The sequence below is a fragment of the Camelus bactrianus genome, chromosome 3 (assembly GCF_048773025.1).
Source record: "Camelus bactrianus isolate YW-2024 breed Bactrian camel chromosome 3, ASM4877302v1, whole genome shotgun sequence".
NCBI classification, from domain to species: domain Eukaryota; kingdom Metazoa; phylum Chordata; class Mammalia; order Artiodactyla; family Camelidae; genus Camelus; species Camelus bactrianus.
In genome coordinates this window covers 65,999,732-66,025,011 of record NC_133541.1, presented here as the reverse complement: position 1 = coordinate 66,025,011, position 25,280 = coordinate 65,999,732, and the positions used below count along the sequence as shown (strand labels likewise).

Below are 25,280 nucleotides of genomic sequence, written 5' to 3'. Positions count from 1 at the left end.
TGGTTGGACCTGGCAATAATCTCATGGTGGATAAAACGGGTCTTTGTAAGCCAGGATGAAGGAAAAGACAAGGCAAATACTCTTTAGTTCCTGGATTCCAAATCCCAAGGCAGTCTCCTCATGAACTAGCCTGGGATACATTAGGTATTCCTTGAGTCCTGATGAGCAGCAGGGCCAGGGATTGACCCTGAACTGACTGTGTAGCATCCTTTGCACATTTTGAAATATCACCTCTTTGGGATGTGAAGATCTGAGGTCCTGAGGGCCCACAATCTCAGAGGAAGTTGAATTTGAGTGCACCTTCTCCCATTAGGAAGGAGGAGAGTCCAAAGCATTTAAATCATTGTCAGACAACCTGGAGAGTCTCCTGGATCACATGTTCTTATTTTTCTACCCCACCCTATTTGACATCCATACTTAAGGAGTGGAAGGAACCAAATTAGGACCATAGGGTGTAATTTTGATCTCCTGTCTCTACAAAAATAAAATAGAGAAAATGATTAATGTAACAGTGGCTTTTTTAAAATTAGAAATGATACAAGTAATATTTTTAATATTTAAGTAAAAACTACCAAGTATCAGAACAGTCTTAATGAATGAAGGTATGATTGGAAATGTTAAAATTTAAAGGGGAAAATTTCAAAATTAACCATCTGGCTTAGCAGCTGAGGACAAATGTTTATCATATTGAACTCCTGGTCTCAGAAGAAGTTATCATTAAATTGGAGGGAAAAATAATGCTATTAACAGTATTATTTTGCTATATTTATATAACATTTTTTAGTCTTCAGAACTATCTTAATTACATTACATCATTTTATCTAAAGCAGAATTGAATCACGCATCAGGAGATCAAAATTCTAGTCCTAGATATGCCATCCCAACAATATTAAATACATATAATTACTTATTGTAGCATTTTTTGTAGTTGTAAAATGCCGATAAATAGAAGAGGTGGTTAAACATGGTACGTCCACATGATGAAATACTATGCAACTGTAAAATTAATAAGGAAAATCTCTAGAAATTGATATGGAAATAGTTACAGGTTATATTATTAAGAGAAAAAGCAAAGTGTAAAGAGTATCAACATTATGGAGTGTTTTAGGTAAGAAAGAAGGGAGTATAAGAAATTATGCATTATCTGCTCATTTCTTCAAAAGAAGTATCAGTGGTAAAATCCAGAAACAAGTAAGATTGATAACACACGTAATATAGGTAAGAACACATGTCAAGAATGTAGGATGGGAATGGGACAAAAATGGTGAGGAAGTGATATTTCCCTGAGTAAACTTTCCTATATAGTTCTAACTCTTTAACCATGGCAATACTACGGAAAGAAATGAATGAGTGTATGAATGGATGGATGGACGGATGGACAGACAGACAGACGGACGGATAGATAGATAATCTACCAGGATGTGGGAATATTACTATACACATACCTCAGGGGGATGGGGAATAAAACAACTTATCTAAGTGATTAAGTGAAGCCCTGTTTGGATTATACAGTATAAAACTCAAGACAAAAAGAACTATACATAAAGTACTGTGGCCCATGATTTTCAATTCTGAAATTACTAATGTATATACTAGGAATGAGCAACTAAGTAATTACATTGTGGATAAGGAAAGCCAGGTTTTTTACTGTTGGAGAAAGAAGTTACAAATGTGGAATGGGACAGGGGGTTGCGGGGAAAGCTAGAATGCCCCTTGTGGTGTTAGAAAAGTATCAGTATGAACTAACGGTTTTTAATATATATACAGATAACACAGAAATTAAGATGGATAGAGATGTGTGTGTGATCTCTCTGCTGAGAGGGTCTAAAAGCCACCACAAAGGTGTAATGACAAAGTAGAAATCCATGCACTGTGGACCCAGGTCTTGGTTTCTAAATACAGTTTCCCCAATAAAAAGAAGCAGGGCTCTGGAGAAATGGTTGATTGCAGATCTGAGGCAGGGAAAATACAGGATGAGCCTGGAACATTTTGCAGTGCCAGGAAGTAAGAAAGAACTCAAAAGTTGATGGCAGAATGTCAAAACTAAATAGGAGCCAACTTAAAGGAGCTCTTAATGATCAAAGCTGGGACCATTTCAGCAACAATAAAAATAGTGATAATAGCGGATTATAACCCATAGAATAATATAAATATCTATGAGTTCATAGTGGTAAATACATAATTGAATAACTAAATAAGTGTGGGATAAGGCACACTTTTTCCTTATGGTAGAATTCCAATGAACAAATGTAGATGGGAAAATAGAAATAGAAAATCATCTTTTAATAAACACCACAGTGATAATTGTTATGGGCAAAAATCATCAATTGATGCTAAAATGATATGTGTAAAATTATGATGAGAAACAGGATATCGGCATCATTTCAAAGTGTTTTCCCACAAGATACATATGAATTACAAAGGTGAAAAAAAGTAAATTTACAGTAAAGAAATGTGGAAGACACTATGTTAACCAAGTCATCAAAGTTAACATCAGCAGTAATGAGACAGACAGACATCATGATACAACACATTGAGAAAGGCTCATCCTGTCCATACCATTCTTGTATACAAATGCATGAAGTCAGCGTCATCATGGGGAAAACATCAGGCAAACTCTGCCAAACATATAATGTCAGTTATCTGTGCTAAGTAACACTACCCTTTGGCCAGGGCGTTCAGTCTTGTTCCACCCGTCCACGTCTGCACAGTTGTGAGTCTGGATTGCACTGTACATGCACCACTGTCTTTCTTATAGCAGAAAATTATTCTCTGTAGAAGTCTCTGTCCAAAATGGGATTTTTTAAAGATAAAAGGAGAGGGTCATGTTCTTAAGCAAAAGGGGAGAGAAAATACTACTTTGTGGAAGTGAAGAATATCCCAAAGTGTTTAAAGTACAAACTGTAATCCAGCTTCACAATTTTACTCAGTTGCCTGGCATTTATGAAGTTTTTATTTGGTAGATATGAGAGGAGATATATAAACAGAGAAAACAACCTGAGTTAAGTTTAGGATTGATTAAAATCTATCTTAGACCCACTAATAAATAACAGATGGTGTTAGGCAGGTGATTGGATAGACAGTACTAGATCACTTTAGAATTGTGAATTTTTACATATGTGAATTTTATATATTTATATATAATTTATATACCTATAAGATAATTAGATGGAGATGAATAATTTGAAGTAAGAAAACAAACCAGAAAGCACTGCAGTCATGTGGGAGTGATAGTTTTGATGGCTTTAACTGAGATAATGAATGTGGAATTGGAGAAGGAAAAGAAAATGGGAGAGATGGTTCAGGGATGTCCAGTAGCACCTGAGACTTGAGTGAGGAGGTTCCAAAAAACTGTTGAGATTTTTGAGGCTCATGGTGACAGCAGCCTTGTGAATTTTGGGAAAAGGTGAATGTGAGCAAAAATATTTGTATAATTATCAGAATTAGCAGAAGTTGCACTCTTTTCATTTATTGTGTTGATGCCATCACCTACTGCCCAGCAAAACCATAATGCCTGTGCCTTTTATGTCACCTTTGCACAAAATAAAGGAAAGGAAAACTCATTTCCACCATCACCACCATTGCTAGAAGGTTGTTTGAACTTTGCATCTTCAGAATCTTTACACATGGTATGCACTGAGGTAGGCTTAGCTGTCAGAACTGGCCATCATTCTTCCATTTTTATAACCTGTTTTAGAGAGCAACCAGATAGCTTTTTGAAATGCTACTGCCTTTTCCCCAATTTTATTATATCTGATTTAAGTAGCCTGATGGACTAAAATACTTGTGACCTTGGGGAGTCTGACACATATAATTTCAAAGCCAGTCTCAACATTTTATTAGCAGTGCTTTGAGCAAGATGTGCAGTCTCTCTGCTACAGTTGCAGGGTTCCAGATTTAGCAAATAAAAATTACAGGATGCCTAGTTAAATTTGAATTTCAGATAAATAAACTATTATCTTTTAATATAAATACATCTTAGGAATCTAATCCACAGTGTAACGAATATAGACAATAATAGTGTACTATAATTATGTGATGTGATAAATATCACCATAGTGACAATCATATCAATATATAAATAATGTATATCAAAGTAACATGCTGTACACCTTAAACTTACACAATGTTGCAGGTCAAATTCAATAAAAATAAATAATAGAAATACGTACATACATCTCATGTACTATTTGGAGTATTCTTATACTAAAAAATTATGCATTGCTTATCTGAAGTACCAATTTAACTGAGTTCCTTGTTTTATCCAGCAGCCCTTTGACAATTGTCACGTCTACTTATCTTTTTTAATGCCATTTATATTTTAATTGGGTTGGGCTTTTCAGGACTGTATTATCATCTATCACATTTTGAAAGTAATGTCTTGACAGGATTATTTTGATTGTTAAAAAATTAAGAGCAATCTGCATAGATATGTCCGGGGATAGCAGTTTTCTCCAATTTAATTTCTTGAAGGAGGATGTACTAATTTCCTAGGGCTGCCTTAACGCATTACCACAAACTTGGTGGCTTAAAATAGCAGAAATTGATTATCTCACAGTCCTGGCATCCGAAGGTCAAAAAAATCAAGTTGTGATAGGCATTTCTCCTTCCAAAGGCTCTTGAGAAGAATGCCTTCTTGCCTCTCCCAGCTTCTGGTGACTCAGGCATTCCTTGGCTTGTGGCAGCATCACTCCAATCTCTGCTTCCATCTTCATGTGCTTCTCTTCTGTGTCTCCATGCCTCAAACCTCCCTCTTCTTTCTTTTACACAGACAACAGTCATTGGATTTAGGGCCCATCCTATTTTTTTTTGCAAAAAGCCTCTTTCCAAGTAAGGGTACATTCACAAGTACTAGGGGTTAGGACTTGGCTACATCTTTGGGAGAACTCAGGTCAAACCCACTACAGAGGACAGTTGCTTCTCTTCAAATACTAGGAACAAATTTAAATAATAAAAAAGTGGTTCGTGTGAACTTGTTTACTGTTGATACTATTTATAGTAGTGTTAAAGATTCTTGCATTTAACAGAATTAGAGAATTTCATTCATTCCACTCAGAAACCCCTAGAAATCTCATCTGTGAGTCTGATGCGTCAGAACTAAAAGAAAGTTTCCGGGTGTTCTGAGAATACTGTTTTCAGGCTGGATTAAGAATTTTAGAAACCCGGAGGATGGGAAAGGATTTAGACAGTTATCCCCTGCCAAACTTCACTTTTCCCATAGTTTAGTGAAACCTCACTGAAAATTTATACCAGTTATAAGACAGCCAGATCTGAGAAAATGAATTGGAATGCACTTTTTTCCTCAAAAATAAATTCAATTAGATAAAACTGAAACATATTCTGTAAACAAATCCCTTTTCAAGGGGAAGGGCCTGCCAGCAATTTTATCGTTAGAGAGTGATTTAGGAAGGCTCTTCAAGAGACAGTTATACTGTGAGTGGATAAGCATAGTAGTATTTCTAGTGTGTATTATGTATCAGGGATACTGTTTGTTTACACACACTTCCTATAATCTTAACAGGACTGGCTGTAGGAGCAGCTGCCACCCCACATGTTCATTCACTGTTTGGTGTTCAGGGTCCTCTTTGATTCTGACCCTTGGGAATTTCCTTTGTGGTAGGTTGGCCACATATCCTGATTTGTCTGGGACAGTTCTGTTTTATTACCTTGTGACTGGCATAATTGTTAATATTGCTTTATTTCACTATCACAAGGCTTCCAATTTCAGAGATACAGCATATACTGATGCTTCCTAGAAAAGAAATCTTAATATTATTAAAGATCAGAAAATTAAGCATCTTGTATATTACTTTTTTTCCCCAGAAGGAAAATGCACCTTATATCACAGAGAAGGGTGTGTATCTGAGGAGCTATGAGATACTTTTCTTGACAACCCCTTCTTTAGGTTTACACAGCTTTTAACAAGCTATTTTGATCAACTAAAGGTCTGTCACATTGCATCTCTGTGCTTCGATTGTGAATTGAATGTGTTGCTAGTCATTGATTTTTGCATTTCTTACAGATGGTGGAATCAGGTACAGGCTTGTTTTACCCAGTACAGACACAATCATATACACAGATGTTAATGTTTGCCTTTCACCAGTTTCCTGCTATTGGGAAAATTTTTTTAATCATAGTGACTCAGTTTTAATAATAACTATTTCACACAATCTGTGATCTTAAGCTTCTAATATGTATATCATATGTACCCACACATATACACATGTATATACATATGTTATATATGTATATTTATGCTTTTGCAGAACATATGTGTTCTGTTCTGTTTTTCCTGTTTTATTTTCATAGATGTAAAAAAAAAAGTCACTCAATGACACATAAAGATTCCCTTGGTATATGTTAATACAACTAGGGCCATCCAATTACTAAACTTTGAGAATGAACTCCTACCTTGAGATTTTGTAAATGACTCCAAGACTGTATCTTTGTCCTCAAAAACTTTATACTGGACTTAACACTTCATCTATTCAGAGCCAGAAGCGAAGGGTCAGGTGGCTCTTCTCTGGGCTGTCTGCAGCACTACATACATGGAGTTAATCCTTTCTTCAAAATTCCCAAGGTTTGCCAAGAGGTACCATCCTTTACCAATGTAAATCTGGAACTCCTTGAGCCACAAGTACTACATCAATTTCCTAAGGAGACTGAAGATGTTTCTACTATGAAATGCAGTTACATTACACCTAACAAAATTAGGTTCACTTTTAAATGTGCTATTTCTTCTGTTGTTATGGTTACAAATTTGCTTTGCTTAATTATATTTAGATAGGAAGAAGGAACAATTTTTATTTAACCCATGTAAAAAACTACATTGCCATCAAAAGTAAAAGGACCCATGAAAGATACTGTGTACGATATCTGACTCTGTTCTGAGTTGTAGACAGATATGGCCAATCAGTCTGGGTTATATTTCCTTTAGAATCTGCATAGACTTTTCCAATGGTGGGAGTTTATGATTTGAAATAGATGAATTTGATTGAGAATAAGTACAATTTAATTCAACATCTGTTAACAAAGGATGATTTGAAGCTTAACTCATTTTAAAAATGCATCTCTGAGCTCCATTTATTAGAGACATTGTCCTTAAATTCACCTGAGATTAATTAGCTTATATTCATGGTTTTCCATATTTAGATTTCTTAAAGGATATACTCCTTCTTGGTATAGGCATAAAGTAAATTTTATGTGTTCGTGACTTTCAATGTATTGTGCCTATATGGAGAAATATTCTTAGAAATTTAGTTGTGCATTCCCTGAAATCATATGAAGATTTTATGACGTATACAAAATTACCCCTTCCATAAATTTTGAAAGGTCAGTTGGTACAGTACACCAATTAAGAATGAGTTTACATTTTTAGTACAACTGTTTGATACAGTCAAACCTGTATAAGGTTATAGGCCCAGGAATTAATATTATTTTAAAAGACAGCATTCACTCTAATTAGCCCTAATGTAGTCTTTTGAATTTGGGGTTAGAGACTAAAAATGTCTACAAGTGCTTTATTATGTCCTTATCATAAAATAAACTATTAAATAATAGCAATAATATTCTAAAGCAAATAAATGCAATTATATATGTCTCTTTGCTTTCACAAGGTGCTGTTTCCTTTTCTACTAATCTTGGGTTAGCAATCTACTTTCACAAAGTCACCTGTCTTTGGACCAAAATAGTTCTGGAAATCCCAGCTTTCAAGTTGGTTCAGTTGGTCAGGTATTTACTTTTGGTGGCAATCTCAGCTTACATTTGGAAACCTCACCCAGTTTATTCTTAGCTGCCTCAACAGTCTTCTCCACCAACTTCTGATTACTTTAAAATTACTGTATAATTTTTCCAAAAAGTACAATGTCTGTTCTTTAGCTAACAATGGGAACCTTTAGGCAAGCATGAAAGGAGAACAAAGGCCACATATTGATGGTAGATGGAATGCTTCTGGTTAATTCATTATAGAAACCAGTCATATCAGGATGAAAGAGAATAGAATCTCCTATTGGAAGTGATCACATAAGCACTGAGCAATAGGGTAGTCAGGTGATTACCTCGAGGGGAAAAATACATTATGGACAGTGAAGACATTGGCAGATCTCTAAAGACTTGCAGTCAACACTGTAGAGCATACACCAAAATCATCTCCGGTTGATCAAAGTATTTTAAAACTACAAAAAATTCTTCCTAGAAGTAAATGTATTGATAGCCCTTGTATTATTCCTTATGCATGATTATGAATGTGCTTCCACTCACCCCAATAGGGCCTGGAAGAGCAGGTCAAAGAATAATATTTTATCAGTGCAAAACTGACCTTGGGTAAGTTGAGCTTTTCCTTTTGTTTTAAAACTTTTCCCTATCCCCCCAAAGAATATTCCATGCCCATAATGACCTTCTAGACTCAACCAAACATCAGACTCGCAACTGTCCAGAGCCATGCTTGACACCTCTTTAGGAGGATATAGGGCAGGAACCACGGGTCAACAGCAGGACAGCCTCAGCTATCCCTTGTTGCAGTCTGTGAAGCAGTCCCGCAGCCATCTAGGACTTATCTTCTTTGGCTACCAGGTAACACAGTGCAGAAGGAAAAAAGACAAGATCACATTGAACAGGCGTGGGTAGCCTCTCTGTTATAAAAGCCTCATTTCCACAAGAGCTAGTATCTCTTGTAACTACTTCATAGAGATAGTTTCCAGGGACTTGCCCAGTTACAAAAATCATGATGCTCAGGAAGCCAAAGATCTCGCTTCCTAACAGGTGCTTCTGCTTCTCCTAGTCCAGATGAAATTTACCAACCAGGGCATCATTTTTACCATATGTTGCTTAGCAACATAGTTGACATACTATCTGTTGAGGGTTATGAGGGAAAAATAGAGTCAACCAAAAGTCCTATTCTCATGAAGAAGGCAGGAGAGGTTTCCCCACACTGGGGCAAGCATTGAGGAAGTTAAGAAAACACAGTGCATTCCTGTTCTGCCTTACTGTGTCAGGTGGCCGCTTCTTGCTCCAGTGCCACAGAAAGGGTTTCAAGATGAGGTGATTACAAGCCTTTTGGTGCTACCTAGCAACTCTCAAAGAAGCACCAAAGTTGGTGTGGATATAAAACATCCTGTCAGTTTTATTAGTTTAAATTTAGGACCTGACCTTGGAGAACAGCAAAATCAAAGAGAATTTTCAGACAAGCACACAGGCTCTCAAGGACGAGAGTCTTCTCTGTGTTATTAGTCAAAGTAACAATGCTCTGTAGCAACAAAAGCAAAGGTAAAACAGCAAATAGTTTAGTGATTTTAAGTTGTCTAGACATGACCAATCCTAAGTATTCTATTTTTTTTCTAAATAAATGGCCATGGTCATAAGATACACAGCATCATAGTAAAAGCAGACTCTTTTGAAAGTATGTATTCGGTTTGAGTGAGGCAAGGCCTTCTTCCATCTATGCAAGAAGCAAATAAAATTTTTACTGCCTTGTATTTTGAGAACAGGCTCTATACCGGTGACCATTTTTCTTTCTAAACTACCAGTTCTCTATTATACATAAACTTCTTTAAAAAATAATTTAAAATTTTTTTCATCTTAAATTTATTGAGGTATAATTTACATAGAGTAAAACCTATGTTTTGATGAGTTTGACAGACAAGTATAGTCATAACTACCATGAAAATAAAAATATAGAACATTTCCATCACCTTAAAAAGCACCCCCATGTGATCCTTTATGGCTAATTCTCTCCCTACACACCTAGGCCCTGGCAACAACTGATCTCGTATATGTAACAAATAACTTAAAGTTACCTCAATATGTATACATTTTAAATATACACAAATGTATATGAAATAATGATAGATAATACATTTTAGAAATTGAATATAATTAATTTTATAAAGCATAGGACACTTCTTATTTTTTAACGGGAATAATTTTATCCTTTTATAACTTGAGTGCTAGTTGCATTGCACCTTTATTTACATGTTGACAAAATACATAAAATCTGCTCAGTGAGCCCTGATGTAAACTATGGACTTTGAATGATAATAATGTGTCAAGGTAGGTTTATTGGTACAAAGTACCGCTCGGTGGGGGAGGCTGATGGTGGGGGAGGCTGTGCTTGTGTAGGGAGAAGGCTTATACGGAACTCTCTGTACTTTCCATTCAGTTTTGCTGTGAACCTAAAACTGCTCTAAAAATAACTCTTTTTTAAAAAAAAAACAAACAAAAAAGTACTATTCTGGTGATGAAGTACCTTTTCTCTGTCTTTATCTTAATTTATTTTAAGCATACAAACAGTACAATTACAATTGGTATTTAAAACTTAGCAGAATCCTAAAATTATCCTCAAGGATCTGAATGAAATAGCATGCAGGATTGTCTGAAGTTTAAAAAAAATAAAGGTACTACTTATTCTAATCCAATTAGTTACCTACATATTTATATCCTCACAATCTTAAATTTTAGTGTAATTAATGATCACTTGCCTGTTCTATAAGACAAGTTATACAAATTTTCTGGTTCATCGGGCTCCCTGACTTACATGAACTAAATGCTATGTTATCTCTCTCTGATTCAGGCAATGAGAACACATTTAGCTCTCTTTTTAGCCAAATTTAATAAAACAGCTTAAGTTGTTCAGGTATTTTCTGTGATCAGGAATATTCAGAGAACTTAATTAAGTCAACCTAAAGAATTTTTTAAAATTACTTAATATTTATTTACCAAAATAATTCTGCCTTTAACTCTTGTTTCAAAGTCTGAAGACAAAAAGGTTTCCTACGGATGAGCTATTAGCATGTCTTCTTTTTTACACCTTATCTTAGCAACCAAGACACCTAGTAACTAAAACTATCGTTCCCTTTGAGCACCTTTTTCCTTCCATTTATGTGGGATTGGGATGTTTTGAGACTCTTTATTTTAAATTTATATGCACCTGTTAATCTCTAGACCAGTCAGAATTTGAGCTGTGTTGAATTTGACAGATAATATAGTCTTTTTGATTTCTCTTTGGAGGCAGGTAAAGGAACATTGTCAAAAAGAAAAATTCTTCTTTAATCTTGCTATAGGGAATAGCTGTTTTGCCCCAGGGAAGAAAGTTGTCTTGCTCAGTTGTTTGCTCTTTTTCAAAATTAGAGCCATTTCTGTAGTTCACATTTTGCAAGGAAAGTATCCCTTTCTTTTTCGAGTTCTTGTGGAATTAGCCATCAAATTCTTTCATCTGCTTTTATTTTTCAAGTAGACTTACTCATTTAACTTGATGTTCTTATGGTGTGCATAATCATCCTTAATTTTTAGAAATGCTCTTAAAATATGACCAGGTGTAGATACAGAGCAGTGATCCTCAAAGTTTAGTCCCCAGATCAACACCAACAGAATCACTTTGAAACTTGCAAATCTTTGGTCCCCACCGCAGACCTACTGACTCTTAAACTCTAGGTGTCAGGCCCCTGTTTTATGAAAACTTCTAGGTGATTCTGATACATGCTGAAATTTGACAACCAATGATGTAAATGTCCTAAGAATCTCACTGGCCCCCCACACATATACACACAAGTTCCAGTGAGGAACTGAGAAGGCAAACTCTTTATATAGCAATTGCCATTTGTTAAGGCCCCCTCCCAAGGGCATGACACCTAATGGCCTAGCCCACGCATGGACCAGGCTTGTTCCCACAACCTCACAAAGTTGTAAGTGCTTGGGGAAGGAATGGAGGTAGAATGCCTTTGGTGTTTAAGGAAACTGAGAGCGCAGCTATTATATGTCTGGACACCAACAGCATCTGCTACAGCGTAGGTTGGGCATCAGAGACACCCAAAGAAAGTCGCTGAAAAACTGAGCTTCACACGTGAAATAGGAGTAATAGGAGCATCTGGCTCCTAGGCTCTTCTGAAGGTTAAATGCTATTCTAAACATGTTTTAGAGAGACCACGAAGTAAGCCCTCTAATCATCTACTTTTATCGTCATCAACAACAATATTATTAGCACAATATTAACTAAAACGATATTGATGAAATTAGTGAATATTTCTGAGTGAGAGCTATCAGGGACTTCATTCTTTCCCATTATTTTTAGTGAGTATTTCATATTCTAATGGATTCTGGCATTCAGCTTTAGAGTTTTTGTGTTTTAAGAATTTCTCTGGTGACATGCTACAGTAACACACCATAGTTTTTGCCCGAACAATTGACTGATGTTGTTGGCCGCCTACTCATTGTATGTCTTTGTACTGCTTACTCCAGTTCGACAGGCCATCTGCCTCACGGAGAAAGATAAGTAAGATTCTTACTGAGAATTGAAAAAAAGCAATTGTTTTTGTGATGTTGTCGGAATTTCTCATCCCCCCCCATGCACTCTTAAAAGCACAAAGCTTATATTTTTTCCTTAAATACCATATTCCTATTTCCCTAATCATTTCAGAACTGCACTCTGAGATCATCAAAATACAATTATGGAAAGGAATCATTATCAGTTTTCAAGATGGAAAGAAAAATAAAGCTAGAGAAAGCAATTAATATCTCAGAGTATTTAAAATTATTTGAAGTTTATTTTTACTGTTTTCGGTTTTACTGTTCTGATTTAATAATGTTGAGAAACCAAAATATTCTTTACTGCTGTGAATAATAGATGTCATAGAGGAAGTCAATAGTTTTTCTTTTTCATCCATCACATACACCAAAAAAATCAATAGAGTGAAAGGAAAACACACTTCAAATGGATAATGATTACTTTTGAAATACATTACTGTAGAGTATCAGTAATGGAGAGAACGGAACAAGATTACATTTTAACTTTTCACAAGAAAATAAATTGTCCTTAAAATTTTATTAGCAAGGACAAGAACATTTTAGATTTACTGTTACTTAGTGATACATATACTGTCACTTTAGAGATCTCAAATTTATGGCACATTTATGAGGCTGTTTCTTCCTATGCTTTTGATCTATTGTTAGGTATTGTGCTTTTGGGTGGATAGTAGGATCTAGTTTATAGCCTTGTGAAGATAAAACATTGCATATACTACTTTAAGAAGTCCAGCAGGACTGTAGGAGAAATGGTAGGAAAAGTAATATGGGAAGTCTCTGGAGAGAGACCCAGCCATGCCAAGGAGGGCCTCAGAGTGAGTAATTCTGTGATTTATCTGTGTCTTGGCCTCAAGCTGGAGAACTTACGGTGGGGTCTGGAAAACAGGATGTAAGAAACTGGTTTAATAAAATTGGATTTAGAACCTGTGGTGTAATAAAATTGTGAATCAACCCTGAATGACCCATGGCCTTGGATTTCCCTTCCCCTTTAGTATGGATGCAATCTGTGAATATGGTGGGATATCATTCTTGTGATTATGCTATATTATGTAATATGGCAAAAGTAAAGACATTTCTGCAAATGTGATAAATGTCTCTAATCAACTGACTTTGAGTTCATCCAAAGGGAAATGATCTTTGGTAGGCCTGACCCAGTTGGGTGAATTTTAAAAAAGGAACTGGAGCCCTCTTTGAAATAGAGAGATCCTTTTGCTGGCCTTGAAAAAGCAAACAGCCATCGGGCCTTACAGCCAGGCTGGGGGCCAGCCCCACCCACCAGTGCACCGCAGCAGCTGTAGCCAGGCCCCATAGCTCGGCCTGGGGCTGGTCCCATCCACAAGTGTGCTTCACTAGCAGCTGTGGCTCTGCCACTCCAGTAAGGCATAAACAGTCCATATAGGGGACTCCCTTGAGCTCCTGGCTCTGGTGTCCAAGTGGGATTGCACTTCCTGCTTTCCTGTTAAGCCCTATGTGATGCTTCCTACATAAGGACACTCCTTCAAGACTAGGAGAGGTAGCTTATTTTACCTACTACATAGAAACAAACACAGAGTATTAAGCGAAATGAGGAGACAGAGTAATATGTTCCATTTGAAAGGACAATATAAAACTTCAGAAAAATAACTGAAAGAGATGAAGATAAACAACATACCTGATAAAGAATTCAAAGAAATTGTCGTTAAGATGCTCACTGAACTTTGGAGAAGAATGGATGCACACAGTCAGAATGTCAACAAAGAGAATATATAAGAAATTACCAAACAGATGTTATAACTGAACTCAAAAATACACTGGAGGGGTATAGCAACAGACTAGATGAAGTATAAAAACAAGTCAGCGAGCTGGAAGACAAAGCAATGAAACTCACTCAGACAGAGCAGCAAAATTTTAAAGTATTTAAAAAAAAATAAAGATACCATTTGCATTATAGGAGTCTCAGAAGGAGAAGAGAGAGAAAGGACCAGAAAAATTATTTGAAGAAATAGTTGCTGAAAATTTCCCTGATCTGGGGAAGGATCCAAGAATCCCAGAGAGTTTCAGATAAGGAACCCAAAGACACACGTACATATCAAGACTTGTTATATTTTAAAAGGTAAAAGTTAAGGACAAAAGTAGCGAGAAAAACAACTTGTTACATGCACATTTTTTAGCAGAAACTTTTCAGGTCAAAGGAAGTGTCATGGCATATTCAAAATGCTGAAAGGAAAAACTTCCAACCATAAATTCTCTACCTAACAAGATTATTACTCACAACTGAAGGAGGGATTAAGAGTTTCCCAGATAGGCAAAAGCTAAAGGAATTCATGATCACCAAAGGAACTTCTCTAAACTGAAGAGAAATGGCAAAATGAATAATGAGAAAACACAAAAATAAAAATCTCACTGGAAAAGATAAATATATAATAAATATAATCAATCACTTCTAAAGCAAACATTTCCATGAAAACTCAAATGTAGTAAAATAAATTACAATAATTAGTTGAGGGATGCATAAAATAGAAAGATGTGAAATGTGTCATCAAAAGTGTAAAGTTGAAGGGGGAGTAAAATGATAAAACTTTGGAATGTGTTCAAATTTAAGTTGCTGCCAACTTCAGACAAACTACTAATTATAGGATGTTATATATGAACCTTATGATAACCACAAGGAAAAAAACTTACATAAATACACAAAAGAAAATGAGGCAGGAATATAAACACAACACTAAAGAAAACCACCAAAACACAAGGGAAGAGAGAAAGAGAAGAAGAAAGGAACTACAAAAACAGCCAGAAAATGACAATAAGTACATACCTATCAATAATAACTTTAAATGTAGATGGACTAAATTTCCCAAATTCATAGAGGAGCTGAATGAGTCAAAAAACAAGACCCATCTATATGCTTTTAAGAGACTTACTTTAGTAAGTAAGGACACACAGAGACTGAAAGTGAAGAGACAGAAGAAGATAGCCATACAAATGAAAATGAAAAGAGCTAGAGTAGCTATACTTGTATCAGACAAAACAGACTTTAAAACAAAGACTGCAATAAAAGAAAAAGAAGGGCAATTTGATAGGGATCACATTAAATCTGTAGACTGCTTTGGGTAGTATGTCCATTTTAACAATATTTCTTCTACTCTCCAAAGCAATCTACAGATTTAATGTGACCTGTATCAAATTTCCCATGATATTTTTCACAGAATTAGAACAAATAATCCTAAAATTTATATGGAGCCACAAAAAACCCAGACTTGTCAAAGCAATTCTAAGGAAAAAGAACAACACTGGAGGCATAACCCTCCCAGACTTCAAATAATACTGCAGAGCTACGGTAATCAAAACAGCGTGGTATTGGCACAGAAACAGGCATGGGTCAGTGGAACAGAATAGAGAGCCCAGAAATAAACCCACATACCTACGGCAGGTTAATCTTTGACAAAAAAAGCAACAATATACAATGAGGAAAAGACAGTCTCTTCAGCAAATGGTGTTAGGAAAGCTGGACAGTCGCACGTAAATCGATTAAGTTAGAACACTCCCTCATACCATACACAAAAATAAACTCAAAATGGCTTAAAGACTTAAACATAAGATAAGACAACATAGAACTGCTAGAAGAGAACTCAGGCAAAACATTCTCTGACATAAATTATTGCAATATTTTCTTAGCTCAGTCTCCTAAAGCAAACACATTTCTTCAAAGAAGACATACAGATGACCAATGGGCATATTAAAAGATGCTCAATTTTGCTAATTATTAGAGAAATGCAAATCAAAACTACAATGAGGTATCACTTCACACCAGTCAGAATGGCTCCATCAGAAAGTCTACAGATGATAAATGCTGGAGAGGGTGTGAAGAAAAGGGAACCCTCCTACACTGTTGGTGCAAATGTAAATTGGTGCAGCCACTATGAAAAACAATTTGGAGGTCCAGGTCTCTTAAAAACTAAAAATAGAGATAGCATATGATCCAGCAATCCCACTCCTGGGCATGTACCTAGAAAGGACAAAAACTCTAATTAAAAAAAAAGTACATGCACCCCAGTGTTTATAGCAGCACTATTTATAGTTGCCAAGACATGAAAACAATCTAAATGTCCATCAACAGATGACTTGGTAAGTTGTGGGGGCTGTGTGCGTGTGTGTATACACACACATAAAATATATACATACATACACACACATACACAATGGAATACTACTTGGTCATAAAAAAAGAATGAAATAATGCCATTTGCAACAACATGAATGGACCTTGAGGACCTTAAGCTAAGTGATGTTAGTCAGATGGAGAAAGACAAATATCATATGATTTCACTCATACGTGGAATCTAAAAAACAAAACAAACAAAATCTTTTTTTATAGATACAGAGAAAATTCATGTTTACCAGAGGGGAAAGGAAGTGGGGTGAAAGAAATGGGCGAAGGGGGTTAACTGTATGGTGATGGATGTTAACTAGGCTTGAGGTGGTGATCATTTTGTAATGTATACAGATATCAAATTGTAAGGCTGTACACCTGAAACTTATTTAATAAAAGAAAAAGGAGGAGGACATATCCATGCTGGGAACTGCATATGGAGAAGAATGACCTCAAGGAGTGAATGGCTTCGGTTTTATAGCTGCAAGGAACTGAATTCTGCCAACAACCTGAATGAGCTTGAAGAAGATCCCAAGGTCCAGATGAGAAGTCAGCCAAGTTGACACTTTATTTCAGCCGAGTGAGACCCTGAGCAGAGCTCTCTGTTAAGCCATGTCTGACCCACAGAAGCCTGGACATAATAAATGTGTTGTTTTAAGGCACTACATTTATGGTAATTTGTTACACTGCAATAGAAAACGAATACAGGATCTAGGTAAAGGAGAGAGGCAACAGTGCCTTCTTTGTCTTTCCTTCCATATTGTCCAGCATGTTCAACCCTTCTGTAAAACATGCTTAAAAAACAGGCTTTGAGCCACTGAACTTAACAAAATCTTAAAAAGTTTCCCTTAATGAGACTAGAAGGTAGAGAACCAAATAAATTAACACATGGTATTATAAGATGCCAAGTTTCTTTCAAAAACTTACTTTCCAAAAATCATTTCTACAACATCCAATGAACAGATTTGCTAAAGAGCACTTTCATTTCACTAAAACATTAGCATTTAGAAAATTGTATTCATTAATTCTTGAGGTAGCAGTCATTTGAATACAATAGAAATCAGTTGTCACATTCTAAATGGAAATGTGGATGTTAGGGAAGATCGAAATGACTCAGAAAAAAAATACACTGCTAATAAGAATATGAAAACAAATATATGTATGTATGTGCGTGACTGGGACATTGTGCTGTACACCAGAAACTGACATATTGTAACTGGCTGTACTTCAATTAAAAAAAAAAATACAGTGCTATCCTGTGAAGACTTTTGAATCAGCCCAGAAAAACAAACAGAGGCCTCAATATCTGTTAACATAAAGATATTTTTTAAAGGTATGTCTCTTTCAAAAATAAATACTAATATAAACCTTCATTGCTTTTAGTATCCATGAAAAGTAGACTTGCCTTAGCTTGGAGGACACTGCTTTAGTAAATTTATAGTGAAACAACTTTCAAGAAAATAAGTAAATTGAAATAAAAAAACAAACATATTACTAACCTAGGAGGACAATATTGCTGAAATATGAGCACACTTCTACAGAGGCTTCTACAGAGCCTAGTTACACTGTGCAGGGTGTCTATAGCAAACACGATTAATGTCTCTGATAGTAGCAAAGAGAACATTAGTTATCTGGACCTTATAATTTTTATGTACTTTTGTAACGAGAATGTAAGGATGTAATTAAATATGAAAGGCTAAAGTAAACAGAGCGAGCCCCTCAAACTCCTGTGTAAAACCGCACCCAGGATTAGAAAGCTCTCCAAGTGATCTTCTGTGTACCCCTTTGGGGCTTCGTGGAATCATGCATTTGACTTACCAAAGATACTGTGCTACCTGCTAAACACGAGTGATGGAGTGTAGCTGCTGTTTTTAATGTGTACACTTTAAGTCACGTGTTCAGGTTTGCAGATGCTGCTGGGGCCTATCTTGAGGAAGTCCGAGGGTGTAGCCCTCATTACTCTATCATTAAAAGACGTCTGTTGTGCTGTTTTGCCCCTGAAATATTATTCCCTGTGCCAGCCTAAGACAGCTTATGCTTTCTATTAGTACTCCTTTAAAAACTTTATAAATACTGCTTTTTCCAGAGTGTTCTTCAACATAGATCAGAGGAACTCCTCGTGTTTCAAAGCTGATTTTCATTTTTGCTTACCAGGTAGAGAAAAGTCTGTGCTTTTAAAGGAGATTAGGTTAGGTCTACCCTGACACCCTGACAGTTTCCCTTTTGATAAACTCAAAGTCAACTGATTAATAACCTTAATTACATCTGCAAAACCCCTTTTGTCATATATGTAGCATAATCACAGACACATCTCATCATATTCACAGTCCAAGGATTGGGACAAGAAATCTTGGGGATGCATTTTAGAATTCTGCATATAGCTATCTCATTATGTGCTGGGCAAGCCTTAAACATTTAATAAACTCTCATTGGCTTAAATATATTTTAGTGAAGAATGTGGGTTGCCAAATCTCACTTGATGTTATACTACAATCAGGATAGGATAACATTGACATCAACAGGAATCATAACAGATTCTGAAAATAATTTATATTTGATTATATTATATATAGTTAATAAATCTAAACTGTAAAGGATGTGGTGTAGATATAAAGATGAGTGTAAGAATTCACATTCATTGTACATGCATTGTTAACCTTTAAGTTGACTTTGCCAATATATTTCAGACCAGTTACTTTGAATTTAGTAATTGCTTTGAGTAGTTTCAGAAAACAATGTAGTTGCCCTTTTATAATTGGTCCTTTGAGTACATCCTATTTTATTTTGGCATATTCCTTAATCAAAGACTAATCGTTTGACATCAGACTAGGCAATCTTATTTTTTTTAACCGAGGTATAGAGACAAGGCAATCTTAAAATATTTTTATCTGTTTGCTCTTCTATTTTAACTTCCTTGAAGGAAAGCTCCACGTCCTTACCAAGAATCAGTAGTGTCCTACATGATCTGTTGTCCTGCCAGCCTCTGATTCATCTCCCACTACTCACTTTCTAGGTCAGTCACTTTATCTACACTGGAATTGTTCAGGGCCTCTGCACCTGCTGCTTTCTCTGCCAGAAATGCTCACTTAATTGGTTCAGGTCCCTTTTCAAATGTTTCGTCAGAAGTGAGGCATTCCCTCTGCACCCTGTCTAAAATAGCAGGCCCCTCTGACCACCATCCCTTCACCTGTGGCTTTACATTGCTTCACACATCTGTCCCTACGTGACGTGTTACCTCTTTATTGACTCATCTGTTTCCCACCCCTGCAAACCGAGCTCCTTGGGGGTGGGAATTTTGTTTTATGATCTCCTGAATCTCCAGTGCCTAGTGCATAATAGACATCCAGTAAATACTGTTGAATGCATGAGTGCATTTCAGAAAAGGAAAAGTACACCAACTGGAGAATTCATCTACTCTGCAAACTAGCACACATCTTATGTTAAGAAAGAGCCCTGTCTTCCTTTAAAAACTAACAATGTTAATGGAAATGGAGAAAGTTTGGCAGAAAGTCAGAAGGCAAGAAAGAATGGCTTATTGGGAAATGCAGAGCTCAGGTTGGTTCTACAGGTTTTATTAAACCTACCAATGCAGGCATGGACTTTTCCCACACCCTGCCAGAGGGCTGAGGGGAATGCTGCGTTGAAGATAGGAACAACGAGTCACAACACCTACCGCTATCTTGTGTCTGCCGTCTTTGCTTCTATCAGTGACGACACGCTTTAGCAGGATAATTGCAAGTTTTGAAGTCACTTGTCACATTAAACACTTATTAACTGTTTTTAGCTTAAGGGTGAAGGGGTTTTTTTTTATTGTTCCACAAGTATTTTAGTTACATTGTAGGTGTTAACATTTTGCTTTGCTTATCTTTTTTACTTGCTTGTAAAACTTATATAACCATTGACTACATCAAATAATATGATAATTGAAGAAAAGCCTTTAATTAATAATCTGAGGACATGGATTTTAACTTGTATTTGGAAAGGAAAAAAAAGTCTTTTACGTGTGGAAGCATATCCTTTAAAATTTCTCTCATTGAAAGACAGTTGACAAGAAGTCAGCTTATTGCATCTTTCTTTTAATGACCTCAGGTCTATCACTGGGCCAGTGACTAAATCTATTAAGGACTCCACATGCTTGGAAGCGGTGTCTGTGAAACAGGGACTAGCTGTTTTCTTGATAGCTCTAACAGTCTGGAGGAGGCATTTCAGTTCTATAGCATACATTTTATGTCAGACCTGTCCAAAGTAAAATACTGCATCACACAATGTACGTGTTTGACACATACTGAATTTAATTTTCAAGTGCTGAGTTCTAAGTATTCAAACTGTCAACATTCCATCTCCCTGGTCACCTGTCATCTGTTACTTTTGTAGCTGGGATTCTTGTATTCAGTGAAAGACTGGGGTATCCAGTTCTAAACCCTTATGTTTCTATAAGACTATTCAGTGGTCACTTGGTTTTGCAGGGAACACATTACTGAATGGGGAGACGACCAATATCCATATTAAGACTTTTTCATTTTGTTGCTGTTACTAATTAAAATAGGTAAAACAACTAAAAGAATAGAAATGATCTCTCTAAAATATATCTGTGAATACTGTCTTAAATGTGACTAAACTCTAATAAAATAGGGTAGCCTATAGCTTTTTCAACCTTATTTTCTATTATTTCTGGTCTAAAAACAGCTTTTTCAATTCTTCTCTTTACTCCCTTTCATTTCTACTTGTAAATCAGCCTGTTTTCTCATGAATTTATCTCTTTCTCAGAATTACCTACTAAAAGCAACCAATTTTAGAAAATACACACCTTCATTCTGGCTCTTTCTAACCACGTCCCCCCAAGCCCAGGTTCAGCAGCAGGCAGTCTGCCTCCCAGTGTCACCACAGGAACAGCTTCGCCACATGTTTACCAGGCCCAGCAGGACTCACCAGCCTTCCAGTGCTGCCTGGCCACCCAGCCGCACCCCTCCCCGCACTAAATCAATGTCACTTATTTTAGGGATTCTTTTTTTAATGACAGCACGCAGTCTTGGACTCAATTTTTTGTATCAATTGAATAAGGTAAATAGTGTTAGGACTTGTAAAACATAAACACTCATTGGTGGCTTAACAAAATCACAACTTACTTCTTTATCACTTTGTTGTTCATGGTGGGTGGAGGTAGGATTTCTGTTCCTTTCAGAAATACCAGACTCTTTCTACCATGTGGCTTGGACCTTATTTAGTTTCTTAGTGCTTGGGAAAAGGGAGAGGATTCCATGTGGGAACATGTCATGGGCCAGGTATGTCTGGGAGAGGCGTACGAGTTCTGTTCACAGCCCACTGGCCAGAACCCGGGCCTTAGTCACACGGCCACACCTAAACAGAAGGACTTGAAGTGTAGTTTAGCTACTTGCCTGTGCAGGAGAGGAAACCACGGATGTCAGTGAAGGGGAACACTTTCAGCCATGACTTCTCCATACACAGAAATATAACCTTCCTTCTATCTATTCTACACAAAAATATGACACTTTTTACTGTATGTTTAGTATATCTACCGTACTGGTGACATAAAATAATAGAAGAGATATGTCACAAGCATATTTATTTACCTTTATTCTAGTTGGGTTTCTAGTTGATTGTCCTGAATAAATTCAAATCAATCAATCAAATAAGTAAACACTCTAAGCAGACTGCTACTAAAATGAGATTGTCTGAGAGCACTTTGTAAAACTAGAACAGATTGACCATTCTGAGGAATTACAGTGAATGTCAATTACCACGGTTTGGGAAAGTGGCAATGGCAAAATATTTACTGTTGCAGGAATGACAGCACAGTGCTTTCGTGATATTAAACTTTACGTATTTCAGGTTCAGTATTTGCAAATAAAATTCAAATGAGAGATGAACTAGTATATAAAATAGATAAACAACAGGTTCATACTGCATAGCACAGGGAACTATATTCAATATCTTGTAGTAACTTATGGTGAAAAAGAATATGAAAACGAATATATGTATGTTCATGTGTAACAAGCATTGTGCTGTACACCAGAAGTTGACACAACATTGTAAACTGACTATACGTCAATAAATAAATATATATATATATATAAAGAGTGGGGAAAAATAGGAAATAAAGGGTATGCAACATAAGCACAGGTTACCTTATTAGTTTCTGTTGTTATTTTGAGATGATACAGACATTCGTTCGTTGAGTTATGCAGGAGTGTTTTCAGTCAACCAACATTGCTTGCTCACACATGATAACGTAGGATTTGTACCAGACAACAGGGGCCAGACATAAGCAAGGCCTCCATGTGACAAATGCTGTTTGCAGAAAATGTTAGGCAGCACGTGGAAAGGGCCTAATAATGCCCAGAGAAGACGTCCAAGCAGCAGTGATGCTTGAGCTTACTTCTGACAGGGGACTGAGGATGGTGGAAAAGGTCATTCAGGGCAAAGGGAAAGGGATGAGGGACATGGACATTGGAGAGAAGCTGTGAATTACTACCCTGAAAAGAAAACAAAATCCTCTTCATCCATCAAAACTGTAAGTAGTTGACAAGAGTTTTATGACTCCTGTTGATTGATGACCATTATTAACTGAACCAATTTCAAGACAATTATATTACAATATGATTACAATGCATCACAAATGCATGGTAATTGAATAACACATTCCTTAGCATAGTCACATAGTCAGTTTGAGAAAAAAGAAAAGTCAGTGGTCTCCACTTGGTCTCCCTGCTCTAGTGTTCCCCGCTTTCTCCAAAATCTTATGCCTAGATATTTTTCTGACACAAAAATCTGATGTTACTCCCTTGCTTTAGATTCTTCATTGCTTTCTCACTGATTTCAGTTCACTCTCTTTAGCATATCGTGCAAATATTTCTTTGCTAATTTCTGCAGACTCATCTTTCACTAGACTTCTCATCTACAGAACATCTGAATAAGTGCCCAGCTTAGCAAATATATTAATGGTAATGTATGTTATTCATATAATCAACAAATATTTGTCGGTTGAGTACTTGCTTTGTGGTAGGTTCTGGAATACACAAGAGATCTCTGCCCTTATGAGATTTCTGTCTGATGGAGATAAAAGATACTAAATAAATCATCTCCCAGCCAGATTCACTCATGCTTGTCTAACTGCTACTCTGATGTGATAATGTTTCAGAACTAATGATTGCCAAGTTTAACAAGACCCATGGCTTCCTAGTATAGAATCCAGTCTCTGATGGGGCCTCCTTATGTGAGGGCTGAGCTCAGATATGGTAGTCTGAAGTAGATGGGATAGGTTGGTTGACTAGTTAGGCATAATGGTGTAGCAGAGTAAATTTGGAATCTAGTCACATAGATCTTGTAATAGAGTCTGGAGCTGTCATTTACCAGCCATATGACTAGGTCAAGCAGCCTGATCTCTCTGAACCAGTTTACTCACCTGTGAAGTACTAAGAATATTAGTTTATTCATGTATTAAACAGACATTAATTGGACATCTCTGCTGTGCTGTGTTATAACCAAATGAAATATTGTATGAAAAGCCCCAGGCACATCATAAGTATTGAAGAAAGTCAGCTTCCTCCTACCTCAAACCATTTTTTTTTTCCTTATGGCATATTATCTTCCAGTTTTGTGAGAAACTCCAGTGTCCAGGAATGGCCAGGTTGTGGGGAAAGCTGGTTCATACCACCTTGTCTTATGAAACCAAATTCAGTGGCTCTCAAGATTGATGGGCTGTACAAAGTGAAATAAATAGTTCCAATAAGAAAAACACTTTTCTAGAAGGAAAGTCTATTTGGAAAGTTGTATTGAGTGTGAGCTAAACTTTGGTAACAAGAGACCCATAAATACAGTGGCTTGGAAAAAATACGTTTTTCTCCCACACTAAGCCCTGATGTGAGGGGTCTTGGCCTGATGAAGTGGCTCTGCCCCCACTTTCACCAAAAGATCCACAAGTTGCATATGTCACTTCTGCTCACAGGTCCCGGCAAGGACTTGGCCACGTGGCCACACCTCTGGCCTGGAGAATAAGAAATTCTCTAATGGAATAATCACATGTCCTGCTAAACACATAGGGAATCTGTTACTAAAATGAAGAAGAGGAAGACAGATGTAGGAGTTCAGTCTGCCACAGACACCAAATTAGAATCAAGAAGGCTCCAGGGTAAGAGTCCAAGAGAAAAACAATACACAAACATTTGTGAAGAATCTCTTGGACAAGGAGAGGCTTTGAATCCTGACCCTGAGAGCCAGACTTCTGGGGCCTGGGTACCCACAGCGATGCTTGTGGATGCAGAAGATGGAGTAAAATGTAGTCTAAAAACAATCAAGTGGCCTGATTTGTACTTGACCGAAGTCTGGCAGCAGTCAGAGGATAGATTTGAAGGGAAGCAGGGAGACCAAGCAGAAGGCTCTTAGAATCATCTAGATAAGGAATGATGAGACCGTGGTGGCAAAGATGATTCCAAGAGATATTTTAAGAATTAGAATGTGAGGGCTTTGGAACATTTATCAGATAGGTTAGGCTAAGCTGTGGTTGCAAGCAGAATTTTAATTAGAATTCACAAGATGTAGGAATCTGTATCAGGATAGGCTGAACTGCTGTTATAAGTACACCTCCACATTATTTAATGGTGCGGATGTAATAGAAGTTTATTTCTCACCCACATAATGGTCCAAGGCACCGTGCTTCTGGTTGGCAGAGTGCGCTCTTCCCCACAGTAATTCGGGAAATCAGGCTCCTTACACCTCAAATCACTTTTATTTGTTATATTTTAAGAACCACATTTTGTTCACTGGCATATATAACAGATAATTCTGTGGTTGAGTTTATAACAACTCTAAATTGAAAGAACTGAAGCTAAAATAATAA

General features: G+C 36.7%; 1 protein-coding gene across 16 annotated transcripts in view; it reads left to right on the top strand.

Annotated features, from left to right (window-relative positions):
* The window catches only part of MCTP1 (multiple C2 and transmembrane domain containing 1), a 483,190-nt gene that overhangs the window by 209,760 nt on the left and 248,150 nt on the right, over positions 1-25,280 (top strand). The gene's annotated exons all lie outside the window — the stretch shown is intronic.